The sequence below is a fragment of the Brienomyrus brachyistius genome, chromosome 5 (genome assembly GCF_023856365.1).
Source record: "Brienomyrus brachyistius isolate T26 chromosome 5, BBRACH_0.4, whole genome shotgun sequence".
NCBI lineage: Eukaryota > Metazoa > Chordata > Actinopteri > Osteoglossiformes > Mormyridae > Brienomyrus > Brienomyrus brachyistius.
In genome coordinates, this window is record NC_064537.1 from 32764946 (window position 1) to 32782855 (window position 17910).

Here is a 17910-nt window from a genome sequence, read left to right on the forward strand (position 1 = left end):
GGAGGGACCATCCAGGGGGCTGTGCTAGAAACCTCACCAATGGATTTGATTTAATGATCTAGAAAACTGGCGCAACTTTTTCCCAACTGCCTTACCTGGAATTACTTACCGTCACTCAATGACATTGACATCGTTTTCTTGGACAATTAACATTCAAATAATGTTTCGACGAGTGTTTAAGTTTTGTGAGTTAGTATATTCTGGATTGAAATTACCCATGTTTGTTTTGTAAGGCTTGTTTGGTAGATGGGACTAGTAGTAAATGTCGTTTGTAAACGCAGTTTACCAAATGTCTTCTCTCTAGTAATACACAAATATTGAAGATGAAGGGCAATATGTATAGGGCAGGAACTAATACTACTAATATATCTAATGAAACTTGTGTGTTGTTAAATGTATCTCAACTGTCGTATGTAATAGGATCATTATTTATTTATTTTCGCGGTTAGTAGGAATATATCGCCCTCTAGGGGATAATGATTTCATAACTCACGAAATGCTTAAACTTTATGTTGTCGACCCAGTGGTTGTTAGGTTAATTTGAAACATCGGGATAATTAATAATAATATGTTTGCATTCAGTCCCAGTCCATTATAAGACACATGCCTGAGAAGCTTTTACGGTTAAATGTGTCTTCTTACTGACTCCTTTCTTACTGAGTTGTAAGGACTCTGCAAACACTCACACTACCTTTTCTCAATCGTTCACTAAAACTAATAAGCAAGAATAACTTCTGAGTTGAGATATTCTTTAAACCATTAAAAGGAGTGAATTGCAGTCCTTCTTATTGTCCCCCTCATCATTCATAAGATTAAATGCCAGTGGGACATCCCACTACCTAATAACCACTCAATACAAGTCAGTGTTTTCCTTGTCAAATGTTTCTTCCACGTGGATTTTCCCTTCATTTGTTTCATTAACTTGGGAATCATATTGGCTTTTGTCTGAAACGGCACCTAAACCAAAAACTCTCACAGCTGATTTGATTTGGAACGTTAAATGTCCAGCTCATTCAGTTGTATTTTTCCTACAGATACATAAAGACAATGATTATAAATAAACAATTTTTCAATGCACAAGCATGGCATGTTCGACTGAGATACTTTAGAGAGGTTTGTCTTGCATAGCTGTATGTTTGTAACCTTATATATACGCCAATGTATAAATAGAAATTTGATTCAGTTAGGCCATGAAATCCTAATGAGGGAGAGAGAACATGCCCTGACCCATGTAAGCACTCGTTACAGCACACCCATTATCTCCTTAATGCAACTTAATGAATAATTAATAAAGACATTATCGTTGTCTGGCACAATGTTTCTCTCCCCAGCAATGCAGTAATGTTGTTTCAATGAACAATCGGTGAAACGAATGCCAAAAATCTTGTGCCACAGTCTTGTGACTGTGCTTCCACAGTTATAAAGCATTATCTTGAATTTACCTAGAATGAGCCTTGCAGACATTACAAGGCTGTTATGGCTTTATTGAGATAAATCACCAGTTGTTTCAGTCAGAAGTACTGATTTTGATTTACTTTTTTGGAATCGGTTACCTGTCACAAAATTTGCTTGGTTGTTAGGGGGGGGGGTTTGGTAAAGTACCAACTCTCTCCATTCAATCTCTTAAAATGCCTAAACAACTTTATTTACCATCTGTTAGAATTATGGGTTACTCTCTTCGAGGTAGCAACATTAACCAGAATATGTGTTTGCATAAATGTAATGAATATACAAAAGGATACATGCCTTCATTCCTGAGGCCACAGCTGACCCCACAAAGACAAACCTTTCAGATAAATTATGAAATATTGTGTCAGTTGCACAACAGTTAGTGTATTTTTATATTTGGAGAGTCCACCAAATATCCAGCTTATCTCAAATACAAACCCATGCTGCAAATGGAAACATTTCTGAGGAATGGCGCGCACACCACTAAAGATTTAGTTGTAAAGGTACCTTAACATTTAACGTGAGCTATATAGGTGTTTAAGTATGACTTAAATATACAGGTAGACCTAAACATTAACTGATAAACTAAGCTAAACCGAATGACACTATTTGTTACAGTGATTTACAAGGCCATTATTTTGCATTCTAATTTAATTGATTATTTATATTATGTCCCATTTTCACAGCCAGATCATGAATCAAACTCTTTTTATTTTTTGTTTTTGTGCTTCTGTCTTGCTACATTTTCATAAACTTATTATCATTGCAAATCCGTCATAAACAGAACACACTGGCCCGCAACATATGCTCAACATGTACTCAACTTCCAAAGATTTTATGGCGGTGGGGGCCCCTCAGGACCCCTGTCGTGGGTATGATGTTAAACTGCATCTGGCCCTGCAAGCGTTCCTCCGACTTGCTGGGAAAAAAATTGGGGATTGGTGGCGGGATTGGCACTCCAGCCACAGTAAAACAGCTCACAATGGCTCGGTCTAAACAGGCATGTTACCTTTCTGCTCTCCGTGGGAGTAGCTCTGCTGCAGCTGCCCACAGGACGGCTGCACGCATCATGAAGGGGATGAGGGAAAACCTTTAGGAGCCTCATCCCCAGAAGAGTCGCAACCGTCAGAGAGCTAATAGGGTCAGGCCTCTTGGGAATCGGGCCTGCTGTGCAGTTCAGGCATCGCCTGCTCATTATGAGGCACTCCTTCCTTGTCTCAATGCCTCCTTTGTCTGTGTCTCAATGCATACCTCAATTGCGATGAGTGTTGACTCATTGAGGGAGACATTTTACTCGCAACTTCGCTTGGTGGTTGATGGGTTCCCACGAGGTGACACTTGCTATGAGGATTGTGTTGGTCCCCATGGGTCTGGAGACTGGGGTGAGAGTGGCTCCATCTTCCTTGACTTTGTGAAAGATCAGGGGCTGCGGCTGATTGGATCCTGGTTCCAACACCCTGAGCCACATCGTTGGACTTGGTGCTCCAATACTGGTGGGGCAGTGAAGGAGATCGATCGCATCCTTGTGGAAGTTCCCAGTTTGTGAATTCTGACCACAGACTTGTTGTTGCTATTCTGAACATTCAGCTTAGATCCAGTAGGCTACCATCTACTAGGAGAATGAGGCTGGACTTGGCCAGACTCCAAGATCAGGCTGTTTCTGATGAGTTTGCATGTAGTTTCTGTGAGGAACTTGCAGGCTGGGGTGTGACTGCTGACTCTAATGTGATGTGGGAGACCTTCTGTGATCAGACCCTGATGGTTGCTGAACTTTGTGTTGGTGTAGCCGCGGTTTTCAGAAGGAGGTGTTTCATCTCGCCGGGCATGACTTGGTGGCAACTCCAGTCTGTACTGGGAACTGAGAAGGAAGCTATGAGGGTTCTGAGGGTAGATAAGGACCTGTTTGTTAGATGAATCTGTGAGCAGGTTACACATCGTATGTGGTCCAGTGACCCACGTCCTGCTGACAGAAGAACTGAAGCAATATGCACATCTGAATCTGTTCCTTAGAGACTTGCAGTCAGGGAGGGTGATGGAACAGTCCTTACGGATGACACTGCAGTTGTGACCAGCTGAGTTGACTTGAACAGTTGTTTAAAGCTGATCCTCTGGCTAGAACGTTAGACATCTCTGGGTCTACAATTTGATTGTGAAACATCCAATCACACTGAGATTGCATGGGTGGTGAATCAACTGGAGGTAGGGAAGGCTGCAGGGATCTCTGATATCTGGAGTTAACTTCTCCAGGCTGGTGGTAAGGCTGTCCTCCTGGCACTGTGGGCAATGTTGGCAATGTTTACTTCCGGCCCCAGAAGTTGCTGGACGTCATGTCTGGCCTGTACACTGGTACAGTGAGTGCTGTGCAGAGTGGAGGAAGAACCCCACTTGATTCTGGGGTTCGCCAGGGATGTGTTGTTGCTCCTACACTGTTCAAGGTTTGTATGGACTGGGTGTTGGGCAGGGTCGTGGGGTCCAGCAGCTGTGGGGCATCTGTTGGTGAAGAAACTTTATTTTTGTGGGATAGCCCTCTTTACCTCTCAAGGGCACATTTCAGAAAAAAACTTTATAAACTATTAAAGAAGTTAGTCATTTTTGAAGAAAAGTAATTATAATATAAGACCAAAGGGTGGCACGGGCTCTCGGTTTATAGCAGACTGGAGTCTGACTGCTGGCTTTTTCTGTGGACAGTTTGCATCTCCCAAGATTATTCCGGGTACTGCAGCTTCCTACTTAAAGCCCAGTTAACCTCAGGAATCCAGTTCTATGCAAGTGACAGTCACACTTATACACAATGTAGACAATAGATTTCTTTCGGCTCAAAAAACGCCAGATTCTGTTATATTAGACAATAATGATTATGACTCTTGTATCGTCATGCAGTTCTGGTGGGTGCACTCTACTGGACCACTGGTGCTGTGTTTCGTAGAATGAAATCGAAGATCTATTGTAATCTTGGACTGGATCGCCAATTCCAATATGAATAGAATAATGAAAGGACGATCGCGCGAAATGCGTTGTCGCAAATGGGACCCTTCCGCAGAAATTGCTCAAAAAACCTCACTCAAATAAATGTACACTTGGTGGCAATATGATGATTTTGGAGTACCCTATTCTCACAAGGCTTACAAAGAAAAAAAAAGCTATCCTAATTCTTCTCTGATCATAAAAGTGGCATGTAGGCGAAATTAGTATGGTTATACATATCAGACAATAGACAAACTAAAGCTAGCAACAGCCTATTTTGTATGAATACACATTTCCTGTACGCCTACTTAATCACCATTAAATTTAAGGAATGTTTATCGGGAAACATTTAGTGTATGATATTCAATATTACTCAGTCCACAGATATGGTGTCTCCACATTTGTTTCATGTCAACATACATATTCAATAATTTATTGGTCACATTTCAAAATATTGATTTTTAAATTAAGGTTGTTTTGCATTCACATCCCGGGGAACGGAAGCAAACAGAAATAGTACAATAAACTTTATCGTAAGTATGCACTGGCATTCATCCACAGCTGTTCAACTTTCAAATCGTACTTTAAATGTCTCGGTCTTGGCCACAAACCATCGCAGTGGAGAACACTGAGCTCAGAGGTGCGTGTGGGGCTTGTTGGCTCATTCCAGCGCTTCATGCAAACTCCCCTCGTGCTATGGGGGTGTCGTCCGATGGGAACCGTAACCCATTAGAAAAGATGCAGCTCTTTTTGAACAAGAGTACAGGCGACTGAAGATGCAACTACTGCTAGATCCCCCCCGTGGATTTTAACAAGGATACAAACCTGTTTGCATGGAATATTCAAGATAAATCGTCGGAGACTGTGTATAGTTATTGTGACAGGCGCAAAACAGACCTACAAATCATTTATTAGTATTGCACTGACTTGCGAAGATAAAGGTAATGACTGGTGATACTATAAGAATCTATAAAAAAGCTGAAAATACCTTCTACAAAACACCTTCTAAATAGCTTATCAGTTTCACATCACTTCTTACGACTTTTTTGAGCAAATCGGAGCAAGACAGAACCACACCACATCTCTTTACTCTCCTGTTGCGCGTTTTAGTCATTGAAAGATGAATGGCACGTTTTTCAACGAAACTATGACTATGCGCGACATTTTCAACCGAAGCCAGGAAAGCGACGAGACACTAATCCGCTGCTGTAATGGGAGTATAGTCACCACCGACGACGGCGGCTCCCTGGTTCTGCCACCTGAAGCGGATAGCCCAGATCGCAGGATAGCCCAGATCGCAGTGCTGTGCGTCCTTTCGCTGACGGTGATGTTTGGAATTTTTTTTCTCGGATGCAATCTTATGATAAAATCGGAAAGTATGATTAACTTTCTGGTCACAGACAGGAGACCTTCCAGGGACGTCGAGGCAGTCATCATCGGCCTTAACTGAATGATACTTTCAAAATTTCTGGCCCCGGAATACGTGAGGGTGCTTGCAGTCAGAAATGCAGTGTGATATTTCCCGTCGGGGGTATTTAAAGGAAAATTATGGCACGAAATTCAATATGCGTGTAAACAACTTTTTAGGAGATGCCAACAAATTATAGTTTGGTATAATTTATAAAATTTCTGTATGGCATGTTGATAAAGGTGCTAAAGTTACAGGGAATGCGTATGCTAATCAGTTGTTTTTATTAAAAACACATTATTTTAATTTTATATGCCAAATTTAAGATTATATTGAAAAGTATGTGTATTTATTGTTTGGTGATTTCAAACCGTTGCTTTGCATGATTTTGTACTACAGAACATATTCCTCGAAATTAGGTCCTTATTAATATTTTTGTGATGCTTGTTCTGTTATAGATAGACTCTCTTCACGGAACTAATATTAAATTACTTAATAATAAAAGTTTCAAATGTTCTGTTTTACTTTTAGTGTATTACTTTTCGTTTTAATGTGCCATGCATTTGATTTCATATTCAGTACTGCTTCTTAATAGTGGCACATGGGTTATTCATATGCGATTTAGTATCAGTTAAATACGGTATAATTTTAGAAATATGCAAATTAGCCGATTCGCTCCCTGAATGAAGTGCCAGGATCGTAGTGGCTGTTTCACACAGCTACTGCTGAAAAAATATTATAAACACATTCACCCATTTTCAGTAACCATAGAAGCGCTACGTTGCTCCAAGTGTATGAAAGATGGGAGGTGAGAAGACAATAAATTATACCCCCTGAATGTTAAAACAATTGTGACTGATGTCTAAAATGCAACCAGGACTACAAGACACTCAGGTGTTAACATAGGTTGTATGTATGTAGTCCAAGAGGGTAACCTCCTGCAGGTGATGTTGAGTGCAGCCGTATGAATTAATAACAAAAACACCTTCAACGAACATGTATGTCATTCGCTTCCAAAATTCCTGCAGCTAATACGAACTGCATATTTATTAATTTACTAATTATTTATTCATCGTGCAATTTACACTTTGCACGAACCTGACCAGTGGATTTAATAGTGATAGGAAACATCCATCCATCCATCCATTTTCCAAACCACTTATCCTATGGGTCGCGGGGAGGAAACAATAACCTTTATATCATAATCGCCATATCTGATGTTAATTAATGTTTGTTTTGTCACATTTGAAATCCCCCCATAAAACAAATAAAACATTTTTAATCATCATAGGCTGTAAAATATATCAGACAATTCGTTATTAGTTATGAAATATATGCATAAAACATGCAACATGTATGTTGACATGACTCAAATGTGGAGACAATATCTGTGGACTTGAAAATCATTCTGACTCTAATATACTTTAGTCACTTAATTTCTCTGCATTCCCTTATCATTTATAACATTTATTACTTCATTTGTTCACCAAACTCACCAATTTTAAAGAATGTTTCGAATTGCTTATTTAAACTGAACATTATATTCTATACTGAAATATGTATTGAGATACTAAATGATCTGTTAGCTTATTCAAGCACTTGGTTGCTGTTCCAGTGTCAGGGCCATAGGAGAATAGCTGTTGTTGGTCCAGTCCTCTGCTCTTAGATGCTTCCCATGATACGCATCACTAGGAATGTAAATGTACAAGGAATTATTAAATATGAACGATCATATTGGTGACGCAGGTAAGGAAACAAGAAACAAGCTCAATGGGATGTAAGATTTAATTCTATATGTGTTATGGGGGGTGATGACAGAGGAGAGGATCTATGAAGTGGCTCCAACAAGACAGGGGTTTATTAACAAAACAGAACATCAAGGGAGGACTAGAAAATAAAGGGGACCTTGGGGTTTCAGAACCAAACTAAGGCAGGGAGCAACACCAGGAACAACAATACCAGCGGTAGGTAGAAACACAGCAAACTGCCATTTAACATGAGCTAACTAGAATTAAGAAGCTCACTGCAAGACAAGGAAACAGCCACAATGAACCACTGAGGAAAAGCAGGGGACCAGGCACTTAAATACATTGCTAAGAAGGCATGATGCTGGATAGGTGAGGAGCACAACCAAATTAACCAATCGCTAAGGGCATGGGGCAGCAGAGAAACAGATGGAGTAAATTTCAATTGACAGACCCCAGTGACCAGGAAACAGTAAGAAACACAGTGGACTATGAACACCAGGAGAAATCAAGGGACACAATTAAACAGAACATGAGCAAGGCACGGGCGGGGTAACCAAAAAGGAACATCAATCTCGGAGCACCATGCGCAATCCAGTGAGCTACACTGGGACCTGAGGAGGCGGAGACACACCAAACGGGAGGCGCAGTACCAACTGCTGGCCAAGTGGGGAAAACTGGGCAGGACTATTAGTTATAATAAACCGTTTCCTCTTTATTTATCAAGTATTTGGTTTATGTCATTGTGGGAAATTTATAGTACAGTGCATTAAAAATGCAGTACATGTTTTTATTGAACTATGTTTGAAGTTTCTATATTTATGTTGACATTACACAATAAAAGTGATTTATTGTTAAACGTATTATTATGCGACTAAATGTAGAAAACCATTTAAGTTCAGAATTACTGAATAGGATGTATGGTTTATTAGACATGTGAAAATATTAAGTGGTGCAAAAATAAACAGAAAAATGTGTTTTTGTTGCATTTGGTGCTAGGAGCTTATCTACCCAGTCCAGTCCATCCAGAACAGGACAGTAGGTTACGCCTGAGAGAGGTAGGTGTTGAAAGTACTCAAACTCCAGCTTACGTGGGATCACAGATAAAGGATAGAATCTAATATTTCTTTGCCCCCGCACAGCTCTCTCTTTCTCTCAGGCTTTTGGTGCCCCCTCCCACTGCCGTTACCTCAGCTTCGAAAGGAACACAGAAAACACTCTGATCAAAGAACTGTTTAAAATGTTTACAGTGCATCTGTAGGTGTACTGCTTTGTGCAAACCCAGTGATAATGAGTGAAATTGCTCTGAATATTAACCTGTGACTAGAGTATGTGACATGATGGAGGAAAAGACATTCCTAGACTGTATTTAGAACAGAGTTGGGTAGTGATACGTTGTTTAACCCACGTAAATGAAAATAATGCTGATATGCAACAATATTAACTGGGATTTTCAGTTTAAAGGCAGCCCAAATATGACAGTGATGTTTGTGAAAATTCTATTCAGTCATTGTACAAAGGGGTATAAAAACAATTAAACAATGACAGTTATGTGGATGATGGGTAACTATTTTTTTGTTCTCTTTGTTCTTTGTTTCCTGGGGTGGGTCTATTGAACGACAGGATGCAGCTGGAGAGCAAACTGCTGAGGTGGGACCGTGACGCAGGTTTGCCATGGCTGAATAAACAAAGACGGCTGAAGTCTCGACATTATGAGCAAGATTCCCAAGCCATTAGCATTTGATATTCATGGAATTTCCCCGTTGACAAATTTAGGTTTTTCAGAATAATAACAAGAAGAATAATAAAATCTTTTGCATGTTTGAAAACTCACTGTAGGTGCCCCATGCTATCAATTTATTTGAAAACTAAGTTTCTAAAATGTCTTGTCATGACAATCAAAGGAACATTATCTGCCAACACCAGTGCATGAAGTGTAGGACAATACTCAGCAGTGCGCAGTAGCAGCACCTCTTTGTTTTTCCCTTCAGAGTACTGGCACGTCTCATTATCGCCAGGTACTGAATAACAAGGGGAGTAGCAGCGTGTGCTTTTCCTCACTTCAAGCCCTGACCATCACAGGTTTATTGTTAGAATGAGTGAAGTGTTATGCTCTGTACTTCAGATAACCGGAGGTGATGAATGGGGACAGCAAATGGTTATCTCTGAAAATCATTAATCCAGTGTTTCATGGTGAGATCAGAATGTGATTTTAAAACATGCAGATTACACACACACACACACACACATATATATATATATATGTGTGTGTGTGTGTGTGTGTGTGTGTGCATACAGAAAAAAAGCTGCAGAAAAAAGTACGAGACCTCTCTATATTTTTTTAAACAAATCTGCATTTTTAAACCCTTGGTAATTGTGGTTCTTCTGGCAGAAAGCCACACTGAGCTTTTTCCAGGTTCAAAATTTGTAAGATGGCAGCACACAAGATCAAGGTGAAGCAGGAGACACTGGGAACGACCAGAAACCAGCCAGGTAAAAGGGCGGAAGTGACATTCTAATGCCAGAGACGACTCTCAAACTATCCGACTGTTTCTCATGAATCGAAGGATGACATCAAGTGACCTTCAGAAGGAATGGGGAACATTAAGTGCAGGTGTGAAGTGCACTGCTAGGACAGTGTGTATCAGGCTCCTAGAAGCAGGACTGAAGACCCATAAAGCAAAGAAGAAGCCCTTCATCAATGAGAAGCACCCGGCTGTAGTTTGCAAAAAATATATATTATTGACAGACACATAAATTGAGAAATGAGTGAAACAAAAAAAAAATTGTGCTGCAGTCTCTTAATTTTTTCCGCAGCTGTATACATATTTATGTATATATGTACGTATACTGTATGTTACCAGCAGGTTTCCAGGAAAACTCACATGGAATATAATATCTGGCTTGTGGATGCATAAAAATCAATACGCTATAATAAAATAATTTATTGTTAAATAATTAAGATAACAAAAAGTTTACAACTCACATCTGATGGTTGGCTTGGATACATTTTAAGAGAACTACACTCTCACATCTTTATGAGCTGTAACCAGATAACAAATAGCAAAAATAAGAAAAGTTAAAATTGGGCTTGGAGACAATGCGAGTGGCGACTGTATTTCCTGGACATCTGGTGAACATCATCAGTTATTTCATTTAGGGGTACAGTCTCAGAGTTTGCAATGGCACACTGTAATGTACATTAAACCACATGAACAGCTTTGGCAATACAGATGAGACTGGAGACAGATGAAGGGAAAGTAGAGAGAGTAAAAGCAGGTGGTCCATTTGGAAGCATTGCTCTGATGGGTTTTACGGAATGAAAGTACAAATGGAAAGCCATTAGAAGCAGCCTTGGCTAAGTACAATTACTACACTTCCGGGGTTGAGTATTCTTTTATGTTTTGACTATAGTATCAGGGTTTCTGGTCTTGAAAACTGCAGAGAAGTTCACATGCTGAATTGGAGCTTGTTCCCCGAGTGTCATTGTGATTACAATAATTCCCAAATAAGCAGATGACTCCCCAGTGGACAGACAGAGAGATTCTGATTGAATATGGTGGCATATGTTCTCTATGCATTGTTTGCAAGCATTTACTTTATTGGAACTAAGACACGGATTTCTACTTTTCAGCCTTTAAACTATACATCCATCCATCGCCATAACTGTTTAATCTCAACTGGTGTCACAATGGGGACCAGGGCCTATCCTGGAAACAAGGGGTGTAGGCAGGAACCAACACACCACAGGGTGAGCACAGGCTTTAGACTCACCAATCAACCTGCCCTGCACACTTTTGGACCATGGGAGGAACCCGGAGCCCCTGGCAGAAACCCGTGTGAACACGGGGAGAGTGTGCGAACCCCACAGAGAAAGGACCTATACCCTACCTGATCCAACCCGGAACCTTCACGATGTGAGGCAGCAGCTCTAACCACTGCACCACCATGCCACCTGTCACGTCCGTGGTCGGAGCGGGCGATCGTTCAGGCAGGCGAGCGAGCAAGGAGCAGGCAGGGAAGCGGGATACGGGGAAAACGGGGGTTTAATTGAGGAAAACGGAGCGAGTACAGCGGGATGGAACACAGGCATTGACAACATCAATGACAGACAATAGACTCAGGTAAGACACGGACTGAAATACACAGGACTGAGCAAATTAACTAGACACAGCTGGGTACAATCGGGAGAAAACACGTGGGTAATCAGGGGGCGTGGCACACAGGAGGAGCGGACGAGCCGGGCATGACACCACCCCACATTTAAACTATTATTAAGTGATTGAATTTAAAATATCTGTTAACATAATTATTTTTAAAACAGCATTTTTGTTGTTCTTTCTGTCTTTATTTTGAGTTAGTATAAGCCATCCAGTATGAATATGGCTTTTGTCCAACAAGGCCAAAATGCTGAATAATCCACATAATTGCAGACTCAGGACATTGATATTGTTTGATCACTGAGAGCCCAAAACTAGAATCATTGTTTTCTCAGACTTTCAGAACCAGTGGAGTGTGAGCGGAATAGGGCAGAAGGAAAATGAGTTTGACAGGAAATTGAAAACAAATATTGAGTTAGAAATGCCTTTGCAGAGCAGTAACAATTGGTTTCTGAAATTGTACAGATTATTTTTAGTCACATGTCACATTAAATGTAGGTAAAACCTTTGGCAATGCGGGGGCCAGTTGTTAACAAAAATAAACCAACACAGCAAGAAGAGTCTGTCAGGGATATAACATAATTTTGGTGCCTTACTGTGGCATTTATCTGATGTTGGGAACGTGGGGATTAAATAAATCCTTATTCACAGACAACCACATGCTCAATAAGTTGAGCTATGTGGCTAACAGGAAACAGGGCAAACAGAAAGACTAACAGGAGGGACAGGAGGGACAGTGACGCCTGCTGGCCAAACAGGGAAGGGACACAAAAGCCTGAGACAACAGGGGTCAAACCTGACAAGCAGTGACTGGAATAAATGATGTTCACAGAGCAGCAAGTGGGAGGTGTGGAATTTATCAGTGACTCAATGGAGAAGATAAGTTTCGAAATGCATGATGGGGGGGAAAGAAGCATAACCAGCACCTACCTTATAATCTACTGGGTGAATGGGGAGTTCTGGGACCATGGGGGACCTTGGCTTTGGATTGACAGGTTGTTCTTTGGACAGTGAGTAAGTCTATTCAGCCTCATGGCTGAATCATCCCTGATTCAGATTAATACAAAACTTGTATGACTGTAACCCTGATGTACTGGAATTCCCCTCTCCTGTTGTGAGAAGACCGGGTCATCAGAGGAACAGGATTCATGTTATTATTATATTATTATTTGTCCTTTTGTGCAGCAGATCAGGATTATGCATGTCTTTTCGGGAAGTCTATCATCCGAAACTGCTGATCTAGTACAGGGTTACAGTGTGACTGCAGCCTCTCCCAGGTCAGTGTCTCGGAACACATGACCCCCACTATGAAATGCTCCATTACACATTATGGGAAACTGCAGGGAAACTCACACAAGCATACGGAAAAGAAAAGCACATACTGTATGCAAGGGTGGGAATGAAAATCTGGGGTGAAAAGTCTACAACTGAGGCAAGAAGATCTGAGTGTGTGGTCTGTCCCTATATCATATATCATATTCAGGTGAATTCATCTTGCCTGGGGATATCTCCACCCCTCTCCACCCCCTCCCCACCCTACCTTACAAATAGCTTCTAGCAGCATTCTATCAATTCACAATTATTTTTCCCACATTACTGTTCTATTATCATCCAATTTTACACCTGGGTGATGCAAATATTGGATTATCAAACAAATCCCTTTATCCTCAACGGCCGTCTACCTTTGGCTCCCCAGAGAGTCAGAAGCTTAGCTTGTCTGGAGTGCAGGCCTTCCTGAAGTAAAGTCTGTCTGGAGTCCATCCGGATCACAGTCCATTTGGAGGGCAATCCAACTGGAGCCCAGTATCTGCTCACGCTGGCCGTCGTGTAAGTGAAGCCGCAAAATAAGAGGCTGCATCCGTGCATCCAGCAGCTCGTAAAAAATTCAAAAGATTAGCTGAAGCAATTGTCTCCCTGACTGCCATGTAATTGATGAAGAGCGACCATGTATCACTGCACCCTGACAGAAGAAGCTTCTATGGGAAATTACCCATGAGAGGGGCTGGCTAGTGACGTTAAGTCAATGGTTTAGTAAAAAGACTCTCTATTTTGGTTCAGATGTCAAAGATACCCATAGACTCTGTTACCTAATACAGTGAGCTATAAAATCATATGACTTAAGCATTAAAAGTACTTGTCCTGGTCTTGGGGAACTGCAGTGATGGGAATGAGGTCATATTGACAGCAGTGCTATCAACCCCTTACTGATGGTTTACTAATAACTGCCTCTGATGGTCCTTTCAAACCAGACCTCTCACTCCATCTAAGAGCTGAAAACCCACACACATATGCACTTATCTCTACAGGGTCCATAAAATGATTTTCATTCATAAAATGCATTTTATACACAAAATTAATTTATTAAATTGACAGAATGCATTTTGTGAACAAAATTACTTTCTTACTTTTTTAATAATGAAAACAGATACATTGAGCCTCCTGTCCACGAAATACAAGATGCTGATATCAATTCTGTGCACATTTTGATTTCGTTTTGAAGTCTTTATGCTTTCTTGGACAAAATGTAGAAAGACATTACAGTTAGCGCACAACAGGTAGCAGGCTAAGAGCTGACCTTTCCTGGCTGTCACTGAGGAAAACTCACACGGGGGGTTGGGGGGGGGGGTAGGTGTCAGGGTCATGTGCAGACTTCTTACAAACCCCTATACAGTACCTATACAGCACTTGTAGTTTTTAGCTGTATGTGTTAATTCCTTCCATAAGAAACAGTCAAAGCATCCTGTATTTCAGTCAATATCAAACTGTTTAAGATTTAACATTCTGTATGTATCAGCTCATAGAGAAAATGTTTAAAAGTCTGTTATGACTAACAAAGCTTCAGATCAAGCAGCACGCTGCTTCATCAGCGTCAGGGCTCCAGTTTATCTGAGGGTTTTACTCTTGCTGCTGAAGATAGAAAAAAAAGTGAGGAAGTTGAATGAGTAGTGCGATCGCCCTCACTTTATTTCGTACTTTATTTCGTTTATTTCATTTTTGATTTCGTATTCTGAACGCGAGTGCCGGTGACTGCCAGTTGGGTTGGTAGGTGTGACATGGTCAGACACAGCTGGCCCCTGCCTCTGCTGTTTTGGCCAGTTTAGCAGTTAGAATCAACATTGAAGCTAACTGGGGAAACTGAGTTTTCTGACTGGGCATGATGCCAATCATCACCTCATGCTGGTGTGTTCCAGCAAAGCTTTTTGCAAACAGAGGGAGCTGATAGGACCTGACCATTAATCGGTCTTGGTTAGCGTTGCTTTGCTGCTGTCGGCTTTGTGTGCACCCAGCTTAAGAACTATTATAGAGCTTGATGATATCTCTTATGGAACCTAAAGGGAGGCTAGTATGAGACTGTGTGTGTCTTTTTGCTCTGGAGAAAAAAAAATAAGGGACTGCAGAAATAAGCTATAGTTTCATTTTGGTTTCACCAAAATTTCATAGCTGTCTAGCAGCTGTCTAGTCTTTTATTATTATTTTTTAATAACATACAAAGTGGGGCGGCATGGTGGTGCAGTGGTTAACACTGTTGCCTCACACCTCTGGGACCCGGGTTTGAGTCTCCGCCTGGGTCACATGTGTGCGGAGTTTGCATGTTCTCCCCATGTCGTAGTGGGGTTTCCTCCGGGTACTCCGGTTTCCCCGGTTTCCCCCCACAGTCCAAAAACATGCTGAGGCTAATTGGAGTTGCTAAATTGCATGTGTGTGTGAATGGTGTGTGAGTGTGCCCTGTGATGGGCTGGTCCCCCATCCTGGGTTGTTCCCTGCCTTTTGCCCATTGCTTCCGGGATAGGCTCCGGACCCCCTGCGACCCAGTAGGTTAAGTGGTTTGGAAAATGGATGGATGGCTGGATATACAAAGTCAAATCAATATCTAGAATGTCTGAGAATTCAGAAAATAGCTTAATTAAAGATTAAAGCAATCTATAAAACTATGAACTGCGGATGAAGTCAGAATCATTTCTGTCAAGGTCTCACAGCCTATACTGTTCCCAGCACTACATGCCCTTTTTTGGATCACTTGAAAAAGTCTGTGTGGACTGTATCACAACACTTTTCAGTTTTGAGTGACACCCTTAACTCTTAAAACTGTTCCACGGGCACCGGATAAATGTCAGACTCTGCACTTTGTTATCACCTGTACATGTGTGTCTGGTCTCATGGGAAAGCAAGATGAGAGATGTGAAAATCAAAGAGCTCCTATGTAGCTGTACTTCCACAAATGGTAACTCTCACTTAATTTCCACCTGTAAGGTTGAAGCAATGTATGAGTCCTCATTCTGCTTCTGTTGCCAGTATAGCTCGGTCTCCAGGAGGAACCAATATGGAAGGCAGACACCATAACATCCTTGGGATTGCTCCTAGAATTGCTGCGTTTAACTATGAAAAGGAGATTCATTCACTTAGAAGAACATACAGCTCTGGAAAATAATGAAGAGACTTCTGCAAAATTTTTAGTTTCTCGATTTATGGGTATGCTTCTGTGTGAAATAAGCATTTTTTTTTTTGCAAACTCTAGCCTGGCTCTTCTCTGCTTCTCGTTGATGAAGGAGTTCTTCCTTGCTCTATGGGTCTTCAATCCTGCTTCTAGGAGCCTGTTATGAATTATCCCACTGTAGCAGTGCATTTCACACCACTTATGCTTCCCGTTCTTTGTGAATGACACTTGGTGTCATCCTCAAATTCATGAGGCATTGTCAGACAAAGTTCATGATCATATCTGGCATTAGAAAGTTGCTTCGGCCCTCTACCTGGCTGGTTTTTGCTTATTGCCAGTGTCTCCTGCTTCACCTTGTTCTTGTGTCTTGCTGTCTTAGAAATATTGAGTCTGGAAGCGGCCTGCCTGGCAGTATAGCCTCCTGCTTTCAGAACCAGGATTAAACCAGGATTTACAAATGTGGATTTAAAAAAATATATTATATATATTAGATAAAAGATATTTTTTCCTGAGCTGTATGTTGGATTGGAGTATAGACCAGTTCTCAAGATGTGACTTGGGGCTCTTTGTTTTTTGGTCCGTTATTGTGTGATATTCCGATTTTAGAATAAATAACAGGGTATGACTAGACTTCTCCCAACATGTTCCTCTGTCTTGCCCTGCCTAGGGAGCAACTTTGCAAAGTAGGCTTATTTTTACAGGGGCTTGTTATGCTGTGTTGGCCCAGTCAGTCAGTATAAACACATACAGTAGGTTTGTCAGTTCACCTTTCATGCTGACACTGCGATGAAGGACGCAGAATGTCCTGGAAGCTCTTCACTGTGAGGACTTCATTTTCCATCGCCTAACACCTGCAGGATGCCAGCCGGTGTCACAGTGGGATGACAGCAAACAGACTAACGACTGATAGCTACTTTCCAGAAGAGAAAGGGAAAAAAGTTAAAGAAACTTGTTTAAAGGTTACTCTGACTCACCCTGAATCTGGGCACCAGAGATGAACACTGGACGTCGCTTGAAGAAAGAAAAGTGAGCAGTAGGAACCTTGAATCCATGGTTCTGCTCTTATGGGATCAACAGACTTCACAGACAAGAGGAAGCTGTTAATTGGGGGTGGGATAATGGACAGCCTGGCTCGCTCCTACTGCCCTCGGTCACCGTTCAGGACGTTACCTCCATTTGTCATCAGAAAGGTGGTGTCAGTGGGTGGCGCATTCATCCAAACTCTTGTTTTCAAGTTTACTGGTCTCCATCCCAGGTGACACACGATCACCGGACTGAAGTAGGCTGAAAGTTTCAAAACATTTTGCATGTACATAACATGCCCTAATAAGACATGAGAGACCACAGTGTCTAATGCATGTACCGCACAGGAAGGCTGAAGTATTGAATCCCAATTGCATGAAGATACTTCATAGCAGTACCTTCTGTGAATGTCTAATGCTGAAAATGTGGACATATCTACAACAACTGTAAGGGCACGTCTGCTAGGTTGTGGACTGATATTGCATGAGAGATCTTGGAGTGTAAATTCTGGATACTTTATTGTAAACAAAAGGAGGTGCCAGAAATTGCGGAGGGGGGGTTATACTGTAGCAATTCAATCAGTTAGAGGTCTAACATGCTTATAAAGCTCACACCCTGGGCCTCTTTGGCTTCACCTTTCATCTTTGGCTTTCATTGAAACTTAAAGTGTCAGGCCCATTCTTCAGTCTCCTGCAGGTGGAAGCCAGGCAGAGCTGACTGCTGTGA

At 41.4% G+C, this 17910-nt stretch overlaps 1 protein-coding gene across 1 annotated transcript in view; it reads left to right on the plus strand.

Annotated features, from left to right (window-relative positions):
• ubald1a (UBA-like domain containing 1a) overlaps positions 1-17910 on the plus strand; it is a 400799-nt gene that overhangs the window by 293325 nt on the left and 89564 nt on the right. The window lies entirely within an intron of this gene.